Genomic DNA, 25,304 nt, shown 5'->3' with positions numbered 1-25,304 from the left:
TACACATTTGTTACAAATCATCCCATGTTTCTTTTCTGTTTTAATGCCAGGGTTCAGAATAACCATGTCGTTATTTTTGAAGAAAGCTGCAAACTATTCTGTTTTGAAATAACACAATATCTATCTATCTATCTATCTATCTATCTATCTATCTATCTATCTATCTATCTATCTATCTATCTATCTATCTATAATCATGGTATTGATACAGGCTTTTAAATAGATCTTTCTAATTTTACCAAAACAATTTGGTTTGCTTTGTTTTATATCCTATATCCTATAAATGCTTTTTTTATATCATAACCATATTTTTTAAAGCATAATACTCAGTAAATGAATAAACAAGCTGACCTGCAGCCACATCTGTTAATTAAGAGCCGGGCCATCGGCGGAGCCTCGATCACATCATCTCACTCACACCCGGCGCACAAAAGCGACTTGCGTCCCCGCGCTCTGATTGGACAGTCCGCAGCACGGCGCTCAGCCGAGCCTGTGATTGGCCGGTCCGCGGCTGACGTCACTGCAGGAGAGAACATACTGGGCAGGATGCTGAGGACTGGTACCATAGCTGCGCGCCCAGCATCATCGGCATCATCATAATCAATATAATCAATGCTGCTTTGGAGAGTTTGCCACCTGTTGTAAATGTTTCAGTGTCAACACGCGTCCAGAAAGACTAGAGCGGCTTATTTTCAGAAGAAATCCATTGTTTGGTAAGCTTGAGAGGCACATTCAGGGAGCAAAGGAGACATTGTGGATTACAGACATGCTGCATGTTTCGTGTGTTCCATGTGCAGTTGATGATGATGATGATGCCGTTTGCACGGAGAGATTGATGAGGTAAGCTGTACATATCTGAAATGTCTTTTCTTTTCAGTCTATATGAATTAAAAGAAAATATAGAGATACATATTATACTCACTTTATCGATGGATTTATCATGCACTAAATGTGACCTATTGTTTATTATTGATTTTTTTTTTTTTTTAGTTTTAGTGTGTTTTTTTTATATATTGTTGATGTTTTAGTTTTTGGTTGATAAAAAAATGTGCAAAAACCCACTGGGTGTCGTTCATCCTTGACCGCTGAGCCAATGTGAGATAAACGTCGTGTGCTTTATTCTTTTAGACAATAAAGTTGACTAATGAAAACATATGGATGATGATAATAATAAACGTCATATTTAAGTTTACAGGATATTTAGCAGAGTGGTCGGAGGTTGTGTGTTTTATAATGAAAGCATGTTCTTTAAATAAGATTTCATTTGCTTCTGTTTTTGATGAAAGTCATATTTTGTAGCCTAAACAAATAAAACAAAGTTTGAGGTCTACAATATATATGATAAAATATATTACATTTTGTCACCTAACACTTGATGCCTGAAACTCATGCACCTATAATTCATGTTTGGGTTAGAAAAACAATATTTCTGACACAATTGTGGTATGTTATATAATAGTGACATTAAATATGATAAACAAAACAGTATTTAAGATGTAATGGTTAGCTGACCTGCAATAATGAAGGAGTGTGTAAGTTTTAGGATATGTAGCTTTACTGAATGTGTGGAACAAAGTGTGCAGTTTTTACACATCACACTATCATCATTTTGATATTCAGAAAAAAATAATAAAGATAATATGATAAAAACGATCATTTTGAATACATATGATTTTTTTATTATATTAATGGTTTGATGTGTGGTAGGTGTTTTAGACTGTTAAAAAAATATTAATTTTAGATTACAGGAACTGCAGATAAATGTGAGATTTGATATTAGATTTAATTAGAAACATTTAAAATACTAAAACCTTAGATCAGCTTAGAATAATGGTATTAATAACAAATAGTGTTAATGAGTAATTTTGGGAAGATATATTATTATTATTATTATTATTATTTAGCCATTTTGTAGATTTTTTTCCTGTAATATATTGAATATTTAATGTATGTAAAATATGTCATATAAAAAATATGTAATGTAAAATTATGTAATATAATATGTTTACATTAAATTGCTTTTCTATTTAGTATAATTCATTAATAAACTCTATGAGACATTTCATGTTTTTTTTAGTTCTAGAAGGTAAATTGCCTTTTTTTGCCATTTCATTTTTTCTTTTGGCTGTTGATTTGTTTAATTAACTTGCAATTTCTTTGTAGATGTTTTTGTCCAGTCATAACATCCAGACCACCAGTGTACCAGCACTCGGGCCTAAAACCTCTTTCTGAGGGTTGGTTTCTCTCTTTGGTTATCTAGCTGTATGAGTTTTAACACTTTTCATAAAGCTAGATAACCGAAAGTAGAAATAATTCTCAAAATCTGTTGAAAACAGCAAGAGAGCACCTACTTTTACCTCAGGTAATTTGACGTATGTTTTTTGTTTTACAAATCGAATCAGAAATGTTGTCCAGATTGAAATTAATTTGTCTTAATGTGCTGAAACTCATAATAGAAGTTGCCATTAGTAACTAGTCCACATCCTGGCAGCCTAAACCAGTTGTGTGAATGCAGAACAGAACTTTGTCTCCACTGAAATGTGGGAATTTATTTAGCATAATCTGCATTTGTAATGACAAACTTTTGGTTCTTTTCTCTTGAAAACCATTTTAAAAGATGAACCTGCACAATTAGTTTGAAACTCCTGCAGTCTTTTAAAACATTTAGAGAGAGTCTCTTCAGCTCTGTGCTCATTTTGATCATGTCAGGTGACATTGGATTCTGGCTGGTGAGTGACTCACTAGCTCAGCAATCAAAAGAGGTACTTGAGGGCTATTTGTTGGGGTATGTAGCCTAAAGGGAGGCCTTAGGATTGTCCTGTAGTCCTGTTTAGACTCTTTGTGCTGGATTTCCCCGTGTGAAAGGCAGGAACAATGGCAGCAGTACAAACACTTATTCATTCTCTGTATATACACACACAGGGAAAGCAGCCTATCATTGCATTCCGTGGCTCCTTAAATGAGGCTGCATTTAATTCTTTAGGAAAAAGCTCTTGATAGAACAGACATCCATTGGCGGTAGGTAATGATACACGGTGCTGGCTAATTGGTTAGACTTGGTGGAGCGCGTTTATAGCTTTAAAAGCAGCTGAGGATATTCCCAAGCATTGCTGCAGTTTCTGGACTGGACACCTAAGATTTTCCCCTAAAATGGAGGCTATTCTCTATGTTCTGCCACCCTTGCATCTTCAAAAGCATGTATTTAAAAATGCAATTTTGGTGTGTGTGTGTGTGTGTGTGTATATATATATATATGTATACGTACATTATATATATATATATATATATATATATATATATATATATATATATATATATATATATATATATATGTGTGTGTATAATTTACGTACAGGATACATATAAAATTATATATGTGTGTGTGTGACTGTATTTTTTAAATAAAATTTTATCTCAAAAGTATTTATTTAATAATATTTATAATTCTTTATTATTATGTTAATATTTATCAAAATTAGTATAATATAATAATATTTTATTATTAATTAAATATAAAATATGTCATTATATTAGTTAAACAGATTTGTTTTTTTTTTTATTTTTTTTTTTTTTTTATTTATTTTATTTTAATAAATAAAAATCAGTATACCCATAATTAATAAACAGTATTGTAATGTTTATACACATTTAATGAAAAAATATAATTATTAATTAAACATTTTAAGTATACATTTAAATATGGTTTATATATGTATATTGAAATGGAAATGTTTATATTATTTTCTTGTTTATTTATAAATAATGTTATTTATTAAAGCTTAATAAATGAAAATAGATCATTTTATTATATTTAATGGAATAATTATATAATATTTAATCAAACAAATATAAGTATATTAAATATAATTAAAATTAATTATATAAAATAAAATAAAATATGAAATTACATTTTTACACACACACTGAAAAAAAAAGATCTCTGTAAGCAGCTTGAAACAAACAAAGAGACAGTTGCCATGGCATCAGCTTGGCAATAATAAAGAGTGTTTTTAATGCTGTTTTTCATATTGTTTCTGTCTTTTTGGTACTTTCCATTTCTTTTTCTCTCTCTCATTGTCTTTTCCTCACTCTTTCCCTCTCACCTTTCATACAGAGTCTTATTTCCATCCAAAATATGGCACAATAAAGTAACAACAACAAGGGCACAGCCATCAGAGAGAGAGCGAGAGAGAGATGCTTGGAGGAACATTGCTACATCTTCCCTTCTCCGCCTACCCAGAAAGCCCCAGTGCCATCTGTACCCCTGTGGGGTGCGGGAGAATCCGTGCCAGTGCCAGCGGCGACAAAACCCTCATCAGCGTCCTGGAGCCCCGGCACCAACACAGACGGCACAGGGAGGAAGGGAGGCCATCTTGACGGAGATCTTACACAAGAAGCTAAGATGGCTGGGCTGGCACATGAGGTGAGTTGCATCATGGTCTTTTTTTGTGCGCGTGTGTGTGTGTTTATTGGGGATATTATAACCCCATTCATTTGCCCCCCTTGCTTCTAGCCTATCTGATCTTACTACATTAATTAGCGAGAGGGTTTTGGCGGGGGCTTGGCAAGGAAGAGGGGGAAGCAAAGGAAATAAATTAACTGGCAATGACTGTAGCAGCGACTGCCATCTTCCTTTGTTAAAGCTGCACTGTGCCTCCCTAATAAATTAAGAGAGATTTAGTGTTCGTTAAGGTCTAAATTTAGATTTATTGCCAAAAAATGTACTCTAAAATTATGTTTGTCTCATTTTCCATCATAAAATAGCAGCACAGCAGTAGTGATATATATATATATATATATATATATATATATATATATATATATATATATATATATTAACAATTTAAATATTTTCTGTAAAGAGATTGTTTGTAGCTGAAGATGGAAAACGAAGGGTGGGAGTATGAAAAGAAGAAAATATCCTCTTGACATAGATGAAGTGAATGGGAGTGAGGGATGGTGGCGTTTAAAGAGACAGGCGGCATCCCAGCATTCTCGTGGGTGATGAATCCTGTTGAATTTGGCGAGATTTATTTTGATTTTTACATGTTCAAAAGTTATAGAATTTCAGGGCTGCATAAATGCAAAACAACAAATGCATAAATTCAGTTCAATTCCAGTTTATTTGTATAGCGCTTTTCACAATACATATTGTTTCAAAGCAGCTTTACGGAAAATACTTGTTTCAACTTTACAATTAGGAAGTATTCTGCTAACAGCCAGAGCTGAGTGTATCAAAGTCATTTCCATCTAGCAGTAATGTACAACTGTAATGTAATACATGTTATGTAGTTAACGTCTTATATTTAGACACGATGAATGTGCAGCGATTACAATATTAGGATAATATTACAATAAAAAGACAATATTTGATAGTTTGGTATGTTGTTTCAAAATTGGCATGATTTGAAGTCTTTGCAATTGTTGGTGAATTGTTTAAAGAATGAAAAAAAATTGAATTAGCGAATGCATGAATTAATTAATATATGAAAGCATGAATAGACATTTATAATCTTTTGAGAACTGCAGTCAATATAAATGTGTAAACGTGTAAATCACATTTTGTCAAATGCATGCAATGTAGAATAAGTTTGAACATTTTCTCATTCAAAACACATCCATTCATATTACATGTCTTTTTGCCCATGCTTTTATTAAGACTAGCTGGAATATTCATACTCTAAAATTAATCTATCACACTTAAAATAAACTAGTAAAGTATATATATATATATACTTAAATATACAATTGTCTGATAATTCGTACTGAAATTACAAAAAAAAAAAAATATTTGTGCACATATATACATAGTTTTCCTAATATATTCATACAAATTTGAACCTCAAATATTGATAAAAAAAAGCTTATATATGTTCATATGAACAATAGTGAATGATATGTGTGATGTATACACATACTTTTCCTTATATATTCATATGAAAAAAGCTTTTGAACAAAATTTAATTACAACTAATAGTGGAAGTCACAGTATCTTGATGTAGCTCGTTGGCTTCACACAGACACAATGCAATTTTCCAAACAGCATGGGTCGCCCCTCTGCCTCCCCCAGTCTCAGGCCTTGGCAGAAATGGCCCGTCGTGCCCCTGGCGATCTGGTTCGGGGTTTCCTGAAAGGCAGGGAGAGGGTGAAGCTGGTATGAGGGCCGGCGTGGGGCCGGAGCCGGCAGCTGCAGCATGCGTGCCTTTAATGAACAGAACATGGTGTCGGCCATTAATATTCTGCCCAGCTCGCGGCTGGCCCCTCGCTCTCAATGGAGGCCCCCCTCCTTTATAAAGAGCTCCGCTTTCCCACCATTGTCAGGGCCGCTGCTCCTGCGGCACGACTGGAGAGGGGGCAGGGTGGGAAACACCGATGCAGACCAGACACCACCAGATGCCAAAGACACGAGACGGTTATGCAGATCGCAGAGCCTTTGTGTGTGTGTTTGTGTGTACAGGGGTGTGTATGTTTACAGACAGAGGGTGTTCGCCACCTGATCATCTTAATTACTTTGCATGTAGTTTAATACGAGATTGATACTGAGTGGGATGCAGATGTAAATGGGCCAAGTGTGTTTTTTTGTTGTTTTTTTGTGCATTTTAGGATTAGTTTTGTTTTATTTTGTTTTTTGTTTTTACTTGTTTAGCTGTTAAATTAAAATATATATTTTTAGTTTTTAGTACTTTTTTATTGTGTGTGTATAATATATATATATATATATATATATATATATATATATATATATATATATATATATATAGGTATAATTATATAATTTTTTAAAATAAAATATTGCTTTTATTCAGCACGGATGCATTAAACTGATCAAAAGTGACAAAAATTTACATATACAAAGATGTGTATTTGAAATGAATGCTTTTTTCAACTGCAGTATAAAAAACTGTTTCTTGTGCATCAAATCAGCATTTTAGAATGGGTTCTGAAGGATCATGTGACATGAAGACTTTGAAAATTCAGCGATGCATCATAGTAATCAATTATATTTTTGAATATAATATAATATAATATAATATAATATAATATAATATAATATAATATAATATAATATAATATAATATAATATAATTATGTTACTCCAGATTTAAAATGAAAATCATTGCAGTATATTTCAAATGATCAAACCAAGTGGCATTAATTATTTTAAAGAAACTACACAAATGTGACCCTGGAGCACAAAAGCAGTCTTAAGTCGCTGGGGTATATTTTTAGCAATAGTCAAAAATACATTGTATGGGTCAAAATTATTGATTTTTCTTTTATGCCAAAAATCATTAGGATTTTTAAGTAAAGATAATGTTCCATGAAGATATTATGTAAATTTCCTACCGTAAATATATCAAAACTTAATTTTTGATTAGTAATATGCATTGTTAAGAACTTCATGTGGAATACTTTAAAGGCGATTTTCTCAAAAAAAATTTATTTATTTTTTGCCCCCTCAGATTCCAGATTTTCAAATAGTTGTATTTCGGCCAAATATTGTCCGATCCTAATAAACTATACATCAATGGAAAGCTTATTTATTCAGCTTTCATGTGACGTATAAATCTCAATTTTGACAAATTGATACTTAAGACTGGTTTTGTGGTCCAGGGTCACAAATACACTTTCAACCACAATATTTCACAAATTGTTTTAATTTGAATGAACTCTGTATATTTATAACTGTGACTAAGGTATCTAAAAAAAAATTCGGGCCACTAAATATCATATTAACAATGTATATTATGTGTTTAACAGGTACCAAACAGTATAAAGTTATTCACAGTGCCAGTGCAACTGCAGCGATGTACTTAATGTACTTGTTGTTGAAATAAATTGAGAAATGTCCTCAGGTATCTCTTGTTTCAGTTACAGTAAAGAACGACACAGTTTGTTGATGAAATTAATAGACCTCTGGGAAATGTACAAGGCTGCATGGGTTGGTGATTTGCATCGGCACTGTGATGAAGGTCATATGACATCAGAGGCGGGCACCTCGTGCACTGTGAGCTCCGCAGAGTAAAGAAACCATCAAACAACAACCCCACCTCAGTTTCACCTCATCAAAGAGAGGGCACAGAGATACAGAGAGAGAAAACGATAATGCTGATAATACGCCATTACAGTGATAGAGATTTGAAAATTAAAACAGAAAAGAAGGAAAATAGGGAAGGGTTTGTTGCGACACATTGTGAGATTGATAGATTCAGAGGGTGGAAGAAAGGAGGGGTGGACGTGTGATGAGGAGACATGTTTTAGTTCCTCTAGTGGCTCATGATACTGTAAACCTCACGTCTGCGGTCACTTCCTCTGCTCAAGTTGGACGCCCAACATAAGGGACAAAAAAAACATATATCAGAATTGCATATGTGATAGTTAAACCATCTCAAACATATTAGGTGTTGATAGCACCATATGCTACTAAAACTACTCGTACACTACTGTTCAATAGTTTGGAGTTGGTAAGATTTTTATTAATTTTTTTTTTTTTATTAGTCTCTTATGTTCACCAAGGCTGCATTTATTTGATCAAAAATACAGTAAATCTTAAAATGGCATTTATTTCTGTGATGCAAAGACTCATTTCTTGAGTCTTGATTCTTCAGAAACCATTCAAATATGCAAATATGAAACATTTATTTTTATTATTACAGTTGAAAAAACAAACAAACAAACAAACAGCATTTCTATTGAACAAACCTCTACTAAGATTGCTTTTAATGGAAAGGTTCCCAAAGACCTCAGTAATATAAAACTTAAAATAGCAATAATCATAACGAAAATAGTCATTTTAAATGAACTTATTTTGCCTTGAGATTCTTATAATAAGTTCCTCTGACCTAATTAAAACCCAGCAGGAAGATATTATTAAAGGTTTAACCCTTTCGTGGTCCGGGGGCACCTAGATCGGACTGAAAGGGCACTTTAGCGTCGGCGATTAAAGGCCGCTGTATGCACACCGCTGTATTTCAGTGCATACAGCAATCAGAAAATCTTAGTATGTGAAAAGGAATATGAGATATGTGAAAAAATATGGTATATATAGATATCAGCAAACATTAAAAATGTTATTTGCATAAAAACATGCATATAGTGCTGTGGACTATTTGACATCTCTTTCCTGTGTCTAAGATCATTTTTTTAAAAAAGGGAAAAAGTCTCAAAAACATGCTCATCGCTGAATAAGACAGCTGAATAAGAAGAGTATTTCAGGTTAAAAGCAAGTTAATTTAATTTCCTAAGAAAATAAACCTAAACAAAAAAGGAATTAACAGTAAGGCACTTTCAGTGGAAGTCTATGGGGAAACTGCACAACAGCTGTTTATTGCTTTTCAAATCCAAATTATTTTAAAAAATGTTTAGTATAATGTTACCCCGAAACCAGCAAAAACACATCTATCAATAGAACTTAGTTTATATTAAACCCGTGATATTCCATCAAAAAAATGACTGCTTGACTGTAGACAATCACCATGCTTTTTGATCGTGCGCTGGATGATTAAGAGAAGTGCCTTGCATTATCTGTTAACACAGTCTGGTACGATTAAATCAAGATCGTGTCTGCTGTGTATTTAGGTCAACAGCCATGAGCTAAAGTCTGTCGTCTTTATATGTCTTTGACTTTGTGTTATTAAACTGGGGTAAAGTCGCACTCTATCAACTGAATCTGCTTTTAAACAGTAACAAGTGAAGCTGTTAAACTGTTAAAGTCAGTAACTATAAGTGGTAAAGTTACTAATCACCAAATAATATTATTTCTACTTCTAGATGTTAATAATGTTAACAATATCCGTCCAGTGCCATTCAGAGTCCTAAATGACAGTAAATGTAGGTCAAGTTTAATCTTAGTCTCTTAATACAACTTTGGCCAAGAACTAATCTATCAAGAAGCCCGGATCTTTAAAGTACAGACGGATGTTCCTACATCCACATTTTTTAGTCATTACAATGATGGGAAACCCTTAAGATGAGCATCAGAACAGAAGCACTTGACCTGATTTTTGAGTCGGATTTGGTTTCTGTTGTCCGGTTTATTCTGGGACAAAGTCACAGATCATCCTCAGATGTTATGTGGATTTGTTTATTATTTAATTGCTGGAAATGTGCATTACAGCACAAGTCGATTAAATTACCCGAGTGTTGAAAAAGATGTTTATAGTTTATTTATTAGGGCTGCTCATTAGCTGATGCAAAGTGCCTGTAACCCTTGAGGCTCGTGAGTTTAATTGAGCCTAGGTGATGAAACACAGGAAAGAAAAGCAGACGCTCCTCAAACAATAGGACTTAAAGCGATAGTTTACCCAAAAATCTAAGTCCTGTCATCATTTACTCACTCTTATGTCATTCCAAACCTGTATGAATGTGTTTTTCCCTCTGTGGAACACAAAAGATGAATGAAAGTCAAAGGGACTTTGGCACAAGTTAGAGATGTTTTTTAGAATGTCTTATAAGGGCGAGTGAAAGATAACACAGTTTTCATTTTAAGGCAAGACACTACAATTTAAATGACGACTGGTGAATTTTGGGCTCTTTTGCTTCCATGAAATGTCATCTTTCTGAATAGTGGGGGGAAAAAAACAAGTGTTTATTTTATTTCACTTTATCTATATGCCAGAAATGTCCACTTCAGTGGCTCTTAAATAAACCAAACTTTACTGTTGTATTCATATCTATATTCTGAAGGTTTTACATAGTGGTTTGTTCACATATCATTCCCCTGATGTATATAACATTATATTTCTGGCTGTCGACAGCTGACATTTTCTGAATCATGGAGTAATTAAAAAAGAAATCCAAAATCCGTTGAACGTGTGTTCAAAAAATAAAATAAAATAAATAAAAAAATAAAATAAATAATAATAATAATAGAGGAAATTCAGACTTTTTTATTTCACAATTTAGATGTTTTTCTTGGAATTTTGAGTTTATATCTCACAATAATTACTTTTTTCTCAGAATTGCAAGAAAAATAAGTTTAAATAGTGAGATAAAACAGTCACAATATATATATATATTTTTTTTTTTTGCATCCCATGATGGAAACAGGTTTCCATAGATTTCTCTTCTGGAAATGTATGAAAATTTGTGCATTTTTAATTACTGCCTCATCTCCGTATTCTAACATTTTTGAAAACTTGTAATACAAAATGTCTTACCATACTGTTATTAATTAACTGGGGAAGTATGGTGATATCTTTTAGTTAAAAATGTTACCCTTTTCACCTGAGCTGTCTAATTTCTAATTTCACCCACTTCTGAAGGGTGACGACAGGTGAAACGAACAGTCAGGGAAGTCAAGTTCAAGTTCACATATGTCTAGACTGTCTCGTTCCATACCGTCCCTCTTTCTTCGCATACGGGGGGTCTGTTTGCCCTTTGACCCGTGCGTAAGTTGCTATGGAAGGGTGGCGAGAGGTTTCAGTAATGTTCCTGTGAAAAGGGCGGGCTGTCAGGGCTGTCTAGTGACGTCCCCCCTTCCCCGCCTCTCTCCGCAGCTGGGCACGGTCCTGGAGCCTGGGAATCTTTAGGCTCAGACCTGGTCCACCCCCCATTGAGACTCAGTCTAGCCGTACCCTCACCCCACCATCTGCACGCCGACGATCTCAAGTTAACATCTAGTGCCAAAATGCACATATGATGCACAATATGGAGGTGCAAAGGTGTGGTTGTAATTGCAGTAATGCATGTGTGTTTTTATGCACTGTTCAGTAAATATAAATGGAGCTCTGCCAAGACTGCCGTCTTGTAATTGGTTGGCGATGCTGAAGGTGTGTGTTGGAGTCGGAAAGAGAATTACAGTGTGTAAGAATGTGTGTGTGGTTGTCGGGCAGCAGGAGGGTATAATAAAAGGAGTCATTTGCATAAGCTGCATGGAGCCCGAAGAGGGTGTTCGGAGGAAAACAACAAGAATGAAAAAAGGACAAATCCTACGTTGTGCGGGCAGAAAGAGAAAGCGAGGGCTCGCGTATAGGGGAGAGGGTGGAAATTAACAGAGAAAGACTTGAAGCTGCTCCCCTTTGGTAATGAAAGCCATCAGGAACCCCGATGCATAATATTTGAACACTGTGACAGAGCGCTTACACTGTTTACAAAGGCCTATTGAGGAGGAGAGAAAGAGATTGATTACAGATCATTTATTTTGCTTTTGATGAGCGTGGAACATGTGAAAATATTAAAATTGTATCATCGTCACTCTGTGTGAAGCTGTATTGTGGATAGTGTTTTGAGCGGCACGCACAATGGCACATTTTATTCTGATCGTTTGCCTAATTTAATGTCCGTGCAATTAAAAATATTACTGTTTAATGAAGCAGGTCTTTTAGATTGAAAGTTAATGCACCTCTGTTTTAATGCACCTCTAAGTAAGCACCTCTATTTCTCTTTTACAGATGTGGACTGAACTCGGTGGATTCACACTTTGTTGAAAATGAGACGAAAATTGACTAAATATTCATCCAGAGAGAACAATGGGAGCCTCAAGCACCTGAAAGTTTAAGAGGCACATAAAATCATGTGTGTGTATATGAGAGCTAAAGTATTTTGTGTTTAATATAAAAGATTTGTACTGTACAGTATTATACAGTATTTTCATTAAGATTATATTTGCATTTTTTACAGTTGCCTAAAGATATTTTTCTTTCTTTCATAGCTATTAAAATGAGAAATATTATGTGCATCTTATATACATATAGTTTTGTATTTTTACATGTATGTATTTCCTGTTTTTATGTTTGTTTTTTTCTGATTTTTTTATTTTGATTTAATTTTATTTATAAATAAAAAATTATACTGTATATTGTATTATACGGATGAATAAAACTGTGATTCAAAAGTGAATGATATGAATCAGCTTTGTATTTGCATTTTATTGACGTCAGATTGTGTCACACCTGGCAAGCCACTGAAGAGTTAATTACTGTGAGTTAATTAGCTTAATTTGTAGGCTACATATAAAACACTTGTAGCCTATATTTTTTAGAATGATGTTCATCCCGAAGGTCAGATTTCAACGTGCATCGTTATGAAAGGTCTGTGTTTTAGTTACAAGGTTCTAAATAAAATATTTTAATAAGAACCCTTGAAATATAATAAATGACTTTAGCACGATTAATTTCCAATCCAATTTTGTTTTAAAAATTTAAAATAGAAACACACATCCTGCAAAAGTGATGTAATTTTTCGTGAAAACGCCAGTGTTATAATTTACTATGAATTGAAATGGCTGTAATTAGATATATGTATTGTTTTTGTTTTATTTATTTTTATTATAAAACCACACACACACACACACACACACACACACACACACACACACACACACACACGCGTATAGCAACGCGGCGCCCAAGCCCCTATCAATTTCTCTAATTCCTCGTGGGTTCATGCAAATGACTGAGAATTTCTCTATCAGTGACCTCTGTGCCAGCTAGCAGTAAGTGTTAATTAGCCAATGAATAGAGGAGATGTGAAGACCACGCGAATTCACTAATCCTACTATGGCGAAGGATTTCCAATTCATATTCATAAACGAAGCTTTCGACATTTGGAAGGATACCGAGCAACGTCAGCACGACCCACTTAGTATTCAAGACACAAACGCTCCTCATTGGAAGGTTACGAATTAACGTCAGCGAAATCAAATAAATATTCAAGACAAGCTTGCACCATTGGAAGCTGTAGCAAGAGACGTCGAAGGGCCTACTTAATATTCAAGAGCTAAGCTTTTGCCATGGTAGGATTCATAAATTCTCGTCAAGGAAAGGATTTTCGTAAGAGACACTATAAAATAAGATGTGTATATGTGTGTACAGCTGTGGAAATGAAGAAGAAGAAAAGATCTGCATTATTAAGTAGCCTACCTTTACATATAAGGAGCACAAACGCTTTTAAAATATGTTACTAATTATGTTATTTAAAAGAAATGTAGCTTCTGTGTCCCTCAGTATCCTTCGTTGACAAAATAGACCAAACGTAAATTAGATTCACGTTGATTAACAATATTTCAGATTATTAAAATGATGGAAGATTATAGACTGTATAAGAACTATCACACTTTTCAAACACCATAGACAAATGTGATCTTGCAAAATAAATCATTATTGTATAACATAATTGGTATAAAATTCCAGATCACAACTTTTTAAAAATGTATATATATATCAGTTGTATATTAGATATATATTGACTGAATAAAGGATGACATTGGGATTTTTTTCTTATTTATTTAATATTATATATTTTAATTGTACCTGTAATTTTATACATGATTCACCTTAAAATATACCATAAATAAATAACAAAAAAAAAAAAAAAAAAAAAAACATTCAAACAAATGATGCAATAAGATGCATTTTTGTTCTTTACCGGTAATGACCCTGACACCTTTAGACCAGATCAATAAATGGGCACTTAATGGAGTCCAGATGAATGAATATCAGATGGACAGAGACCAGCTGGTCACTCCCTAGAGGATAATAAACTGGACCAATATGACAGAGGTCATAGTTCAGAATGACAGGTCAAGAACTGCTAATTGAGAGGCGATTTCCTCTTTCTCCCCAGTGACCACTGAGGGCGGACGACACTGAGGTCCCTAAAACGTCAGCATGGTAATGAACCCATGACCACACAGAGACCAAAGACAGGTAACGGCTATGAAAAATAAGACTTGATTTATTTATACATTTATTTATTTATTATTCTAAATGATTGAATTCTCAATTAAATTATACACAATAGACATTTGATTTAAGGTACTTTTTCTTTTCTTTTTTTTATTTTTATTTTTATTTATAAACGATAAAACAAGTGTTCTGTCAGATAGATAGATAGATAGATAGATAGATAGATAGATAGATTCCACAACTGTCGATTTTCTTTCAAAATGGCAGGATTTCTGTCTCTTCATGAGGATATATGTATATTGTACGTTAGCATACCAATAGAGCCGGAGCCTGTGAACCCCCCTGACCCTATGACCTCTCTCTCCCAAACATGAATAGCATCACTCAAGGCCTAGACAGGCTTTTCAACCGGTTTGAGTCGTGCCTGAGCTCCTAAACATGATGATTTAATGTATCCTCAGCCCCCCGGGTAGCTTTTGCAGGGACTAACAGAAGTTTGTTTAAGACACAAACCCCCTCTAAAGACATGCCTCCCCATCTAAAGCTTTCTCTCAGTTACACACAGGCAAACGTCCCTCCCCTTCTCTTCTTCAGGCTCCACACTTGGCAAAATTAAGGGTCTGATCTAACAAGGGCTCTTTCATCTGCTGAGAAAAGCAGTATCTGTTCAGCTGGCTTCTATAGAACTATGCTGGCAAAGAAAAGAAAGAACATTTACTCATTCTGAACTGAACCCATAATAATCTACCATTAAATCACTGGAGAAGATGTGAGAGAATGACCCATATGTTAACAACCAATAGCAAAAAAAAAAAAAAAAAAAAAAGAAAAAAAAAGGAGATTTGCTAAATGTTATCAACAAATATAACGAGATGCTTTACTGTATTATGCTGAATTTACTATATTTATTGCAGTTTTTACTCCATGTCATTAGAATGAACAAAAAAATGCGGGTTTATACGTAATTTAAATATATAAGGACTCTTTACAAAAATCATCTTTAATGTTCTTCTGTGAGGTTGACATCTCTGGATTATCTGAATAGTTTTTTGTTGCTTTGTTCCAATGAACGGACCTATTATAAATACATATGCTAATGTTTTTATTGTTGAAAACAAATAAAATAGTTAAATCGATCCATTTAAGAACAATGTGATTTTATTTTAAATTTCAGTTTAGGTTTATAAACAGTAATATGAATCAGCTTGTGTAAGTTCGATGTTAAAACATTAGTAGTTTACTGTAGTTTCTACATTAAAATATATACAAAAATGTTAAGTTACAAATAATAAAAAAATAATTTAAGTCTCCTTCTGTGAGATGTTGATTTTCTATGGCGATAGCGCCCTCATGCGACAATATTAAGACACTTGAATTCGACAAAAGTTCCTCAACAAACATTTTCATTGCGAACTGGTAAGGTAATGTAGTAAGACTATGTTCATATAGTGTCATGTTGTTCGTCTTTTTAGTAAAGGCATTGCATTTAAAATAAATAACATGCGATATCAAAGTCGTGAAGTAACATTAGACCTGTAATCGCAATATGATTGAGTAATATGAGGCGGTTTTCGTGCAGTTAAATGTTATTTATGTGTTGTGAGTGTAACCTACGTTTTTTAACCATATAATTAAGAAAACGTTATTCAAAAAAAAAAAAAAACAGTACGACCCCGGCAGGACTCGAACCTGCAATCTTCTGATCCGAAGTCAGACGCCTTATCCATTAGGCCACGAGGCCAGTAATATGCACTGCTGGAAACGTGTTCTCCTATGTGTATTAAACGTGGATACGCAACTATCAAATCCCCAAACTGGCAGCTCAAAGGTCTGCTGACTACCCTGCATCACAAGCTGTTTATAATGGAAGTCTGTGATGGACAAGTCTGCATGTTATACTTGTGTTTAATCCTTGAAGTGCCACCAGGGGGAGCAAGAGAAAGTGGAATCTCACAGGGCAGAGTTTTTGTCAGGAGGAAAACTGGGAAGTATCGCGCACTCTGAGGAACCAGTCACTCCAGTGCTGGGCTGCAGGATATCTAGGGCTCTGGAACCTTCTGCTGCTCAGCATGAGGTGAGACGACACTTGGGAAATACTATAATATGAAATTACTTATAGGGTTTTTTCCAATGTAGTTCATTGTTCATTATTAAAATAATCTTGTAGCATTTATAGCTCTAAATTAATGTGCATGCAATTAAGTGCATGCAATGACATAAAAATGAATTAACTAGGCAGCATTTTATAATAACTTTAAACAGTTAATTTATTTGTCCTACTGGTTGTTAATATGATAATGTGTAATCAAAGATACATGTGCACAAGTAAGTTTTTTTTTTTTTTTTAAATAATAATCTAATAAAGGTACTTTTGAAATATTTTATAAAAATGTAATTATTTTTGAGCATGAGGGTCATTTGTAAGGGGAAGTTTATTTTTTTTTTCAACCAGGCAGATTTTTTTTTTCTTTCCAAAACTGTAATATGGCACATAATGTTGTATTGTAAATTATGATTTTTTTAAAAGACAACATAGATATTGTTTATCTTTTAATTCTTCACATAAACCATAGTTTCTATGGTTTTAGTTAATTTACATTTATGTATCTGGTAGATGCTTGAATGATTATCCAGAGAATATTTTTTCAGTTCTTGCTTTTCCTAGGAATCAAACCCATGACCTTTGCGTTGCTAGCACCATGCTGTACAGGAGGCTTAGTGAGCTAAATTGAATTTAGTTTCCTTCCCAGAGACTTCTATTATGCTTTCGTTTATTACCAGTTAGAGTTCAGCGGTGGACTATCTCCATCTACTGCTGGTGGTCATGCAGTGGCTGTTCGATGAGCATGGCATTGATGGGCGCTTCTGCATCAGTATTCATGATGAGGTGTGTCATTGATGAGCGAAGATCGTTACAGAGCTGCACTGGCCCTGCAGATCACCAACCTGCTTACCAGGTGAAGACCAAACTCTGATTCCTGTTACTTTTGGCATTACCCTGTGAAGTCCATGCTTGAATATTTTTGTCCATTCTCAGGTGCATGTTTGCCTATAAACTGGGAATGATGGACCTGCTGCAGTCAGTGGCTTTCTTCAGTGCAGTAGACATTGATAAGTGCTTACGGATTGGAAGGAGGTGACTAAGGACTGTGTGACTCCATCAAACCCCACAGGAGTGGAGTGGAGATACAGGTTACCACAAGGTCAGACTAAGCCTTAACTGTCACATTCAAAGAATAGTTCACCTAAAAATGAAAATTAGCTGACAAATATACTCAGCCTCAGGGCATCCAAGATGTAAATGAGTTTGTTTCTTCATCAGATTGGGAGAAATGTAGCATTGCATGTAATACTACATTTCTGTAATGCTACATGTAGCAAATGTGGCATTACATTTGTGGATTATTGTGATGTTTTTATCTATCAGCTGTTTGGACTCTCATTCTGACGGCACCCATTCACCGCAGAGGATCCATTGATTAGCAAGTAATGTAATGCTAAATTTCTCCAAATCTGAAACAAACTCATCTACATCTTGGATGGCTTGAGGGTAAGTAAATATTCAGCAAATTGTAGTTCTTGGGTGATTTATTTCTTTAAGGTTGGAATACACTGACTTTTGCCCATATTTACAGTTAGGAGTTGATAGCAGAAATTGCTTAAAGTCAGAGCCAGTCTGCAGATTTTGGGCAGTCAGGCATGTTTTTAAGTCGATTCAGATTTTAAGTCAAGTAGTCTATTCCAGCCTTTACTCACTTTACTCTCCTGTTTTAAACCATTTTTCTGTAAAGCACAAAGGGAGAAATTGAAAATAAATCTTCTCTTTTTTTATATGACATCATTGTATGAAAACGAAATTTATTTTTGTTCCACTGAAATGTTATCCAGCTTTGGAATAACATGAGAGTGAGCAAATGATGACAGAATTTATTATTATTATTATTATTATTATTATTATTTAACGTTTTTAATATTTATTTGTTAAAAATTCACCAGATCATATGTGGACATTTGTTTATTAAGATTATAGCAGCATTTTGTGAACATGAAGAACCTAAGAGACTTTACCTTGGATTTCTTGGAGAGAAGAATGAGAAACTTCTCATACTGTTTGATGTTGAAAATGAGGTTCGGGATGACTTTACTCTCATGAAGGACTTTAGCCTAGAAAAGAAACTCACATCAGATGCACAAAACATTTTCAAGACTTTGCACTTCATAGCCTAAATGACCAAAATATCAGAAGTTCATTCAAAATGCATTTTTCAGTCTCAAGTAATAAATCTAAGTAGCTCCTACTGTTAAATGTTAAATGTTACCCTACTTGACAATAATGGCTGTTTGGACAAGACAGTGGTTCTTTGGTAGGAAACAGTTAAAAGTTTTGTTTTTATCATAAATAAAAGACATTAAAATTTATTTATTTATTTATTTTATTTATTTATTTATTTTTTTATCAAATTTTACATCCTTGCAACAAAAGTTTAAGATAAATGTTGCAACTACACTACCTTTTAAAAGTTTGGGGTTAGTAACGTTTTTGAAAGAAGCCTTTTACAGTCACCATTTATTTTATGCATTTAACTTGATCACAAATACAGTAAATATTGTAATATTCTGAACAAATTACCATTTATAAGAGCTGTTTTCTTTTTGCAAATATTTTAGAATGTAATTTATTCCTGTGATGACAAAACAGATTTTCCAGCATCATTACTCCAGTCTTCAGTGTAACATGATCCATGATCATGCTGATTTTTCTAAACATTTCTAGTCTCAGTAGAAATTAGCTTCAGTAGTCTAATCCACTAGAAATCAGATTCAGCATTTAACCAGCCTTTATAGACACATATCATTATCATTTATTTTAAAGTTGATTTGAATATCCCATTTAAACGATTTCTTTCTTTTCTTGCCACCATCTGTACTGTAAATATTTCATAGCAATTTCGCCAAACATGTTTTTTTTTGTTTTGTTTTTTAGATCTGAGATGTCCAATCCTTGTCCTGGAAGGCCACAGTCTTAATTAAACACACCTGATCTAACTAATCAGAAAGGCCTTTCAGGAGAAAAGGGACATCTCATGAGGTTTTTGGTGTGTTACCTGGAATTGTTCTGTCTGAACCTATCTGGCCTTTCGACTTCATCCAACACCTTTCCAACCTGAGACAAGACTAGAAGCTGGAACAGAAGAGAGGCAGATGTTGTGCTCTAATAACAGGTATGAAGATTTAAAAACTTGTTTCTGAAGTCTGTCCGTTCTTCCCATGGTGGATGCAGCTGTTTTCATGCTGATGATGGCAAAGTGAGACTCCACCTCTACGTCCTGCTCAGGAACAGAGATAGTTTTTCTAGTGTTGTAAGATCAAATGTAAATTCCTCCAGTACTTTCAGTGTTTAAAACAGTCTTATTTTGCTGCCTTGAGAAGACCTGAGGCCACAGTACAAAATTTGGACAAAATTATAGTTTTTTTTTTTTTTGCTATGAAATTGGCAAAAGTTTTGTTTTTATCCCAAATTAATATTGAGACTGAGAGAAATCTCTTTATTTTTTTATTTTATCTTAATTTTTTATTTATTTTTTTATTCTTGCAACAATATAAATGTCAAGAAGATAAATGTTGGAATGCTAATGGTTTGGAAGACTCTCAGCAGTCTCTAATAAATGTTTCATCTTTGTATCTGGACATGAATCACTTACGAAAGTTGGTTTCCTTACAAATTTTCACAGTCCAGGTGATCATTTGCACAAAATGCACAAAAAACCCCAACAAAAACAACATTGAGATTCCTGACGGCTAATACTGAAAAAGCATGAGTGTTTTGAAGAACTACCTGCTGAGAGGAAGGATTGAGTGTCACATGATCCTTCAGAAATCATTATAATATGCTCATTCAATATATTAAAATAGAAAACAGCAATTTTAAATATATCTCGCTATTACAGTTTTCACTGTATTTTTAATCAAATAAATGTAGCCTTTGTGATCATAAGAGAATCTTAACAACCCCAAACTTTTAAATGGTATTGTGTATATGCACTTATTTATTTTTAGAGTGTGTCATTGTGATGCAAATATACGCTTATGTAGTTACACACTCAAACTGTATCTGAAAAGAGCAGTGAGCAGTCTGGAGATGAAGCCTATAGATAGCAGTCTGCGAGAGGATTTGCTGGACGTGGGGCGGCCTTTCCCTGCCCGTTCCTTTAAAATCTCAGACACCTTATGATAGCGCTTAAACAGCTCCGGAACATCCTCAAAATGATTCTTGCTGCTGCAGCAAGTGCAACACAGAATATGTTGGAAACATCTAGCATGACGTTCCAGATTTGAAAGTGATCAGAAACCGTGCTTTCACAAACACCCACACATCTGTAACTGGCAGTGATGAAGTTATACTCCATGAGAACCTCGTTCAGTCCCATCACCAGCACAGCGCAGATGCTGAAAACCTGAAAAATGTAGTTTTGTCAGACATAGTGGCTCCACTTTGACCAAAATGTACAGTTTGAGGTCAGTAAGAATTTTTAATGTTTTTGAAGGAAGTCTGAATAAATATGTTAAGAACAGTAATATAATGAAATATTATTAGAATATAAAATTTATTTTCTATTTGAATGTATTTAAATGTAATTTATTCCTGCAAAGTTAAATTTTCAGCAGTAGTGCTGTCAAACGATTAATCACATCCAAAATATCTACAGATACAGTATAGTGATATAAGAGTGTGGTTATAATTGCTTTTAAAGACGTGTTAAAAAAAAAAAAACAAATCCGGGGGTGAAACAGTGCAGCCCTGTTTCAGTGATCCATCTGTGCTGTACTGAGAATGTGATGCATTTGAATATTTGGAGTCCAACTCCACCTAAAACAGCACCACAGAGTAAGACAGCTTTTTAATGACCCCAGCATCATGGTATTATCCATTAGTCTTAATATTATTTCTTATCAATGGAATTTGCAATGAAAGTCCATTTCAAGGATAGATGTATAGTTACATCAGTATTTGCTTCCAGTTCAGTGCATATATTACTGGCCAATACCTGCACAACTTACTATTAATCCATCACAAGATATGAACTATAAATATCTATAGTTCATTTGACTAGTTTACTCTAAATTCTGTATTTATAAACCCTGGGTTAATGTTATTAATTTTGGTGTCAGATGACTGATTGGACAAACTGATTTGTATTCAAAAACTGACCGGCAAAAATGACTCCCCATGACTGCATCCTCTTTATTCCACATGACAGTGATGCCTATTTTGGAATAGAGTCTGATGTAAATTGTGTTCTCTTCCGCAAGAATCCCTGAGGCATGCATGGGCAGCGATTTACTAAAAAGAAAAGTTTCAAATTAAAACTAGATTCTTTTTATCTATTTTGTGTTTGCGATGGGAGGAAGTGACCAGAACGTCAGTTCCCCAGAATCTTACTTTTCTCCATTGACCATGAACTGGTTTGGAGTGATTTCAGTGGTGATGTCATTGATGGTAACTAAGACTCTGGTGATCTTTGGGCTACTGGTGTGTTCTGTGCTCTTCACGTTAACCAAGGACTGGTGAATGGGGCAGCTGTGGCCTAATGGTTAGAGATTTGGACTTGTAACCCGAAGGTCGCAGGTTCGAGTCTCGGTGCTGGCAGGAGTTGTAGGTGGGAGGGTTTGAATGAACAGCGCTCTCTTCCACCCTCAATACCCATGGCTGAAGTGCCCTTGAGCAAGGCACTGAACCCCCAGTTGCTCCCCGGGCACTGGATATAGCTGCCCACTGCTCCGGGTGTGTGGTTCACAGTGTGTTCACTTCTCACTGCTGTGTGTGTGCACTTGGATGGGTTAAATGCAGAGCACCAATTTCGAGTATGGGTTGCCATACTTGACAAATGTCACGAAAAAAAAAAAAAAAAAAAAAATGAGGCTTTGGCAGTCAGACACCAGGTTATACTCGCATGTGCCTGGGAACTGATAAAATTCCCATCGGATGTCTTGAAGTGGAAGTTTCCCCACATGCTGCAGATGTTGTTGACATGGTTACAGGCACGAACTGGAACAAAATAAAAGAGAATGCGATACTTACTCCAGTGTTATGTATCAAGCAAGTTTGCATAAAGTTTATAGAAAATCCACTCATGAAAAGAAAAGTTGTTTATTCCTTTGTTTGTTGGTTTTTAGTTTCCATATATTTTTTAGTCTGTATATTACTTTTATTTATGTGACGTGTCTTTCACAATTATCCCCAGCACTTGAAAAATAAAATGTTGCCCATGAATTTAATGTGTAATGTGCATAATGCACCAGTTTTACTTGGAATCTATAAGTAATTTTGAAACTTTAGTTTTCTTTGGAAGAATGTAATTTGTGATCAGAAGGAAGAGCCAAGCATATACATTACCACTGAATTCTAAATAAATGTTTAATGACCTATAGGACTAAACAAGGTTAATGGAAACCTTAGTGGTGAGAAACACTTTGTCATGGACAAAACTGCATTTAAACTGAAAAACTCAAACTAAACAAGGATGTAAGTCTTGACAGTGGGAATGCAACTATTTTCTAGAGAAGTTATACAGTATAAAGCTAATTAAGCTAAGCTAGTTAAACTAATATCTACATAACTATTGGTTGGTCTGGGTTAGTAGGATAGGTCTATTTGCATTTACTGTATAGGACATATCGTAATTAATTACAAAGAAATTAAAAATAACGCTTTGAATTGAACAAAAATATAAGCAGAAAGACTGATAGTATTTTCCTGTAAGCTGTTCACTGTGTGTTTTACTAGAAGATACTATTTCAGTCTTTCTGCTTCCAAAGCTCCTGTTTATTGCCATTATTTGGTACAAAAATTCTACTTTTCTTTTTTATTGCCATTATTTGGTACAAAAATTCTACTTGAACAAAGGTTGTTGGTGTTTTTTTTTGTTGTTGTTTTTTTTTTGTTTTTTGTTTTTTTAATATGAGTCAATTTCCTATATTGTGTGAACTGAAGAAACCTTTTTCTAAGAAAAACTGTTTGTTGATCTTACTTAGATACTCAAGTATTTGATCAAAAGTTGCCAAAATGTTGTCCCAACTTACCAAATTGAATCACCAGAACAAACAACTTTACAATGGACAATGATCTGTAAGTTGCATTGCACTGCAGCTTAAAAAAGTCACAACTTATTAAAGAAGTGATCATTGCTTGAGTTAACTGGCTTAATTTACGCTGTTGCTGTTATTTAGCTGTCTTATGGTTAAGAGGTTAAGATATATAATTAACATTTGTTGATCATCACCATGCTTGAGATTCTATTGTGTTGAGGTATATGTACAGCTGCTAGATTTAATATATTTCGCTATCAGGGTAATATGTTGGCCTGTAGTTTGAAGAGGAAATAATGTCCATGTTATATAGTGGGCTTTAAAAATCAAATGTAAAAATGAAGGAATAAGGTTTGTAGCTCCTTGCATTGCTAAATGCTTATAATCTTTAGTTGTCTTGACAAGAATTTTAGATTCAATAGACTGCGTGTTACACATTAGATTAACAAATACATAAAGTATATTTAAGCTGTCAGTTATTAGTAGAGTTAACTCAGCAAATCAATAGCGATATGTTGCCTTTTTTCAGACTTTAGAAATACTGTTCGGTTTGTCACTTTAACACATCAAATCCATGCACCATATAGTCATTCCATGGTTTGATAAACCTGTTAGGCTTCCACCGAAAGTCAATATTCAAATATATTTCCTATAGAATACACTATAAGATAACTGGAACAACCAGCTGGTCTGAACTGCTTATTTATGCGATGTAAAATCCATATCCAGTTTCATGTCTAATATTTCTTGTTTCTGTCACATTACGTGCAAAGAAAGAGTACTTATAAGATGTATGTTATCAAAGAACTTGATATGTCAAGATATATCACATGGCCATTACAATTATTACATTAAGTGTATTTCATATTATCAAACTAACACACTGTCCTACCTTCCAAAAACAACCTGTTCAAGTAAATTTTTTGAAGTCATTTTCTAGTAGGATGCATTAGACATGAGTTTCAGACCTGGTATATTACAATAACATACTTTTTTTTTTCATACTTTTTTTTTTTTTATTTTTGGAGACTTTACTGCTAATGTGGGAGGGATGGATTCTGAAAAATTCTATCATTGTGGACAAACTATCCTATGACAGTTTGCAAAAAGCAGTAGATCATTTCAGCAAGGTGATTTGGGCACTCAGATATTTAAGTGATGTGGTGATCTCAACATTTCAAAGAACTTAATTGTGTTGTGCAGTTTTCACAAAATATTAAGCAGCAAAAAGTGTTTTCAGCGTGATGATAATGATAATGAGAACTATTATTAATAACTGAGCACCAATAATGATAATTCAGCACCAATTCACCTTATTAGAATTATTTCTTAAGGATCTTGAGGACTGGAGTAATTATGCTTAAAATTCAGCTTTGTCATCATAGGAATAAATTTGAAAATATATTCACATAGAAAAGTTTAAATTGTAATATTATTTTTCATAATACTGTTTTTACTGTATTTTTGATCAAATACAGCCTTGGTGAGGATTGTGTGCTTCTTTCAAAAACATTATTCCAATGGTAATGTGTAAAAAATATACACATAAACAAACAAACTGTTCTCAGTTCAAGACTCAGTATGCATGCA

At 34.1% G+C, this 25,304-nt stretch overlaps 1 long non-coding RNA gene and 1 other non-coding gene across 2 annotated transcripts; one reads left to right on the top strand and one right to left on the bottom strand.

Annotated features, from left to right (window-relative positions):
• Positions 1 to 549: 549 nt before the first annotated feature.
• Positions 550 to 12,634, top strand: LOC122135554. Its single transcript, XR_006153592.1, has 4 exons — positions 550 to 840; positions 2,164 to 2,362; positions 4,115 to 4,423; positions 12,393 to 12,634. It is a non-coding gene; the product is annotated as an uncharacterized LOC122135554 (long non-coding RNA).
• A 3,661-nt stretch (positions 12,635 to 16,295) lies between these two features.
• On the bottom strand, positions 16,296 to 16,368 carry trnar-ucg. Its single transcript has one exon. It is a non-coding gene; the product is annotated as a tRNA-Arg (tRNA).
• Positions 16,369 to 25,304: the final 8,936 nt, after the last annotated feature.

Source organism: Cyprinus carpio, chromosome A25 (assembly GCF_018340385.1).
Source record: "Cyprinus carpio isolate SPL01 chromosome A25, ASM1834038v1, whole genome shotgun sequence".
Taxonomy (NCBI): domain Eukaryota; kingdom Metazoa; phylum Chordata; class Actinopteri; order Cypriniformes; family Cyprinidae; genus Cyprinus; species Cyprinus carpio.
The sequence above is the reverse complement of the archived record's forward strand: the minus strand, read 5'-3'. Positions and strand labels throughout refer to the sequence as shown.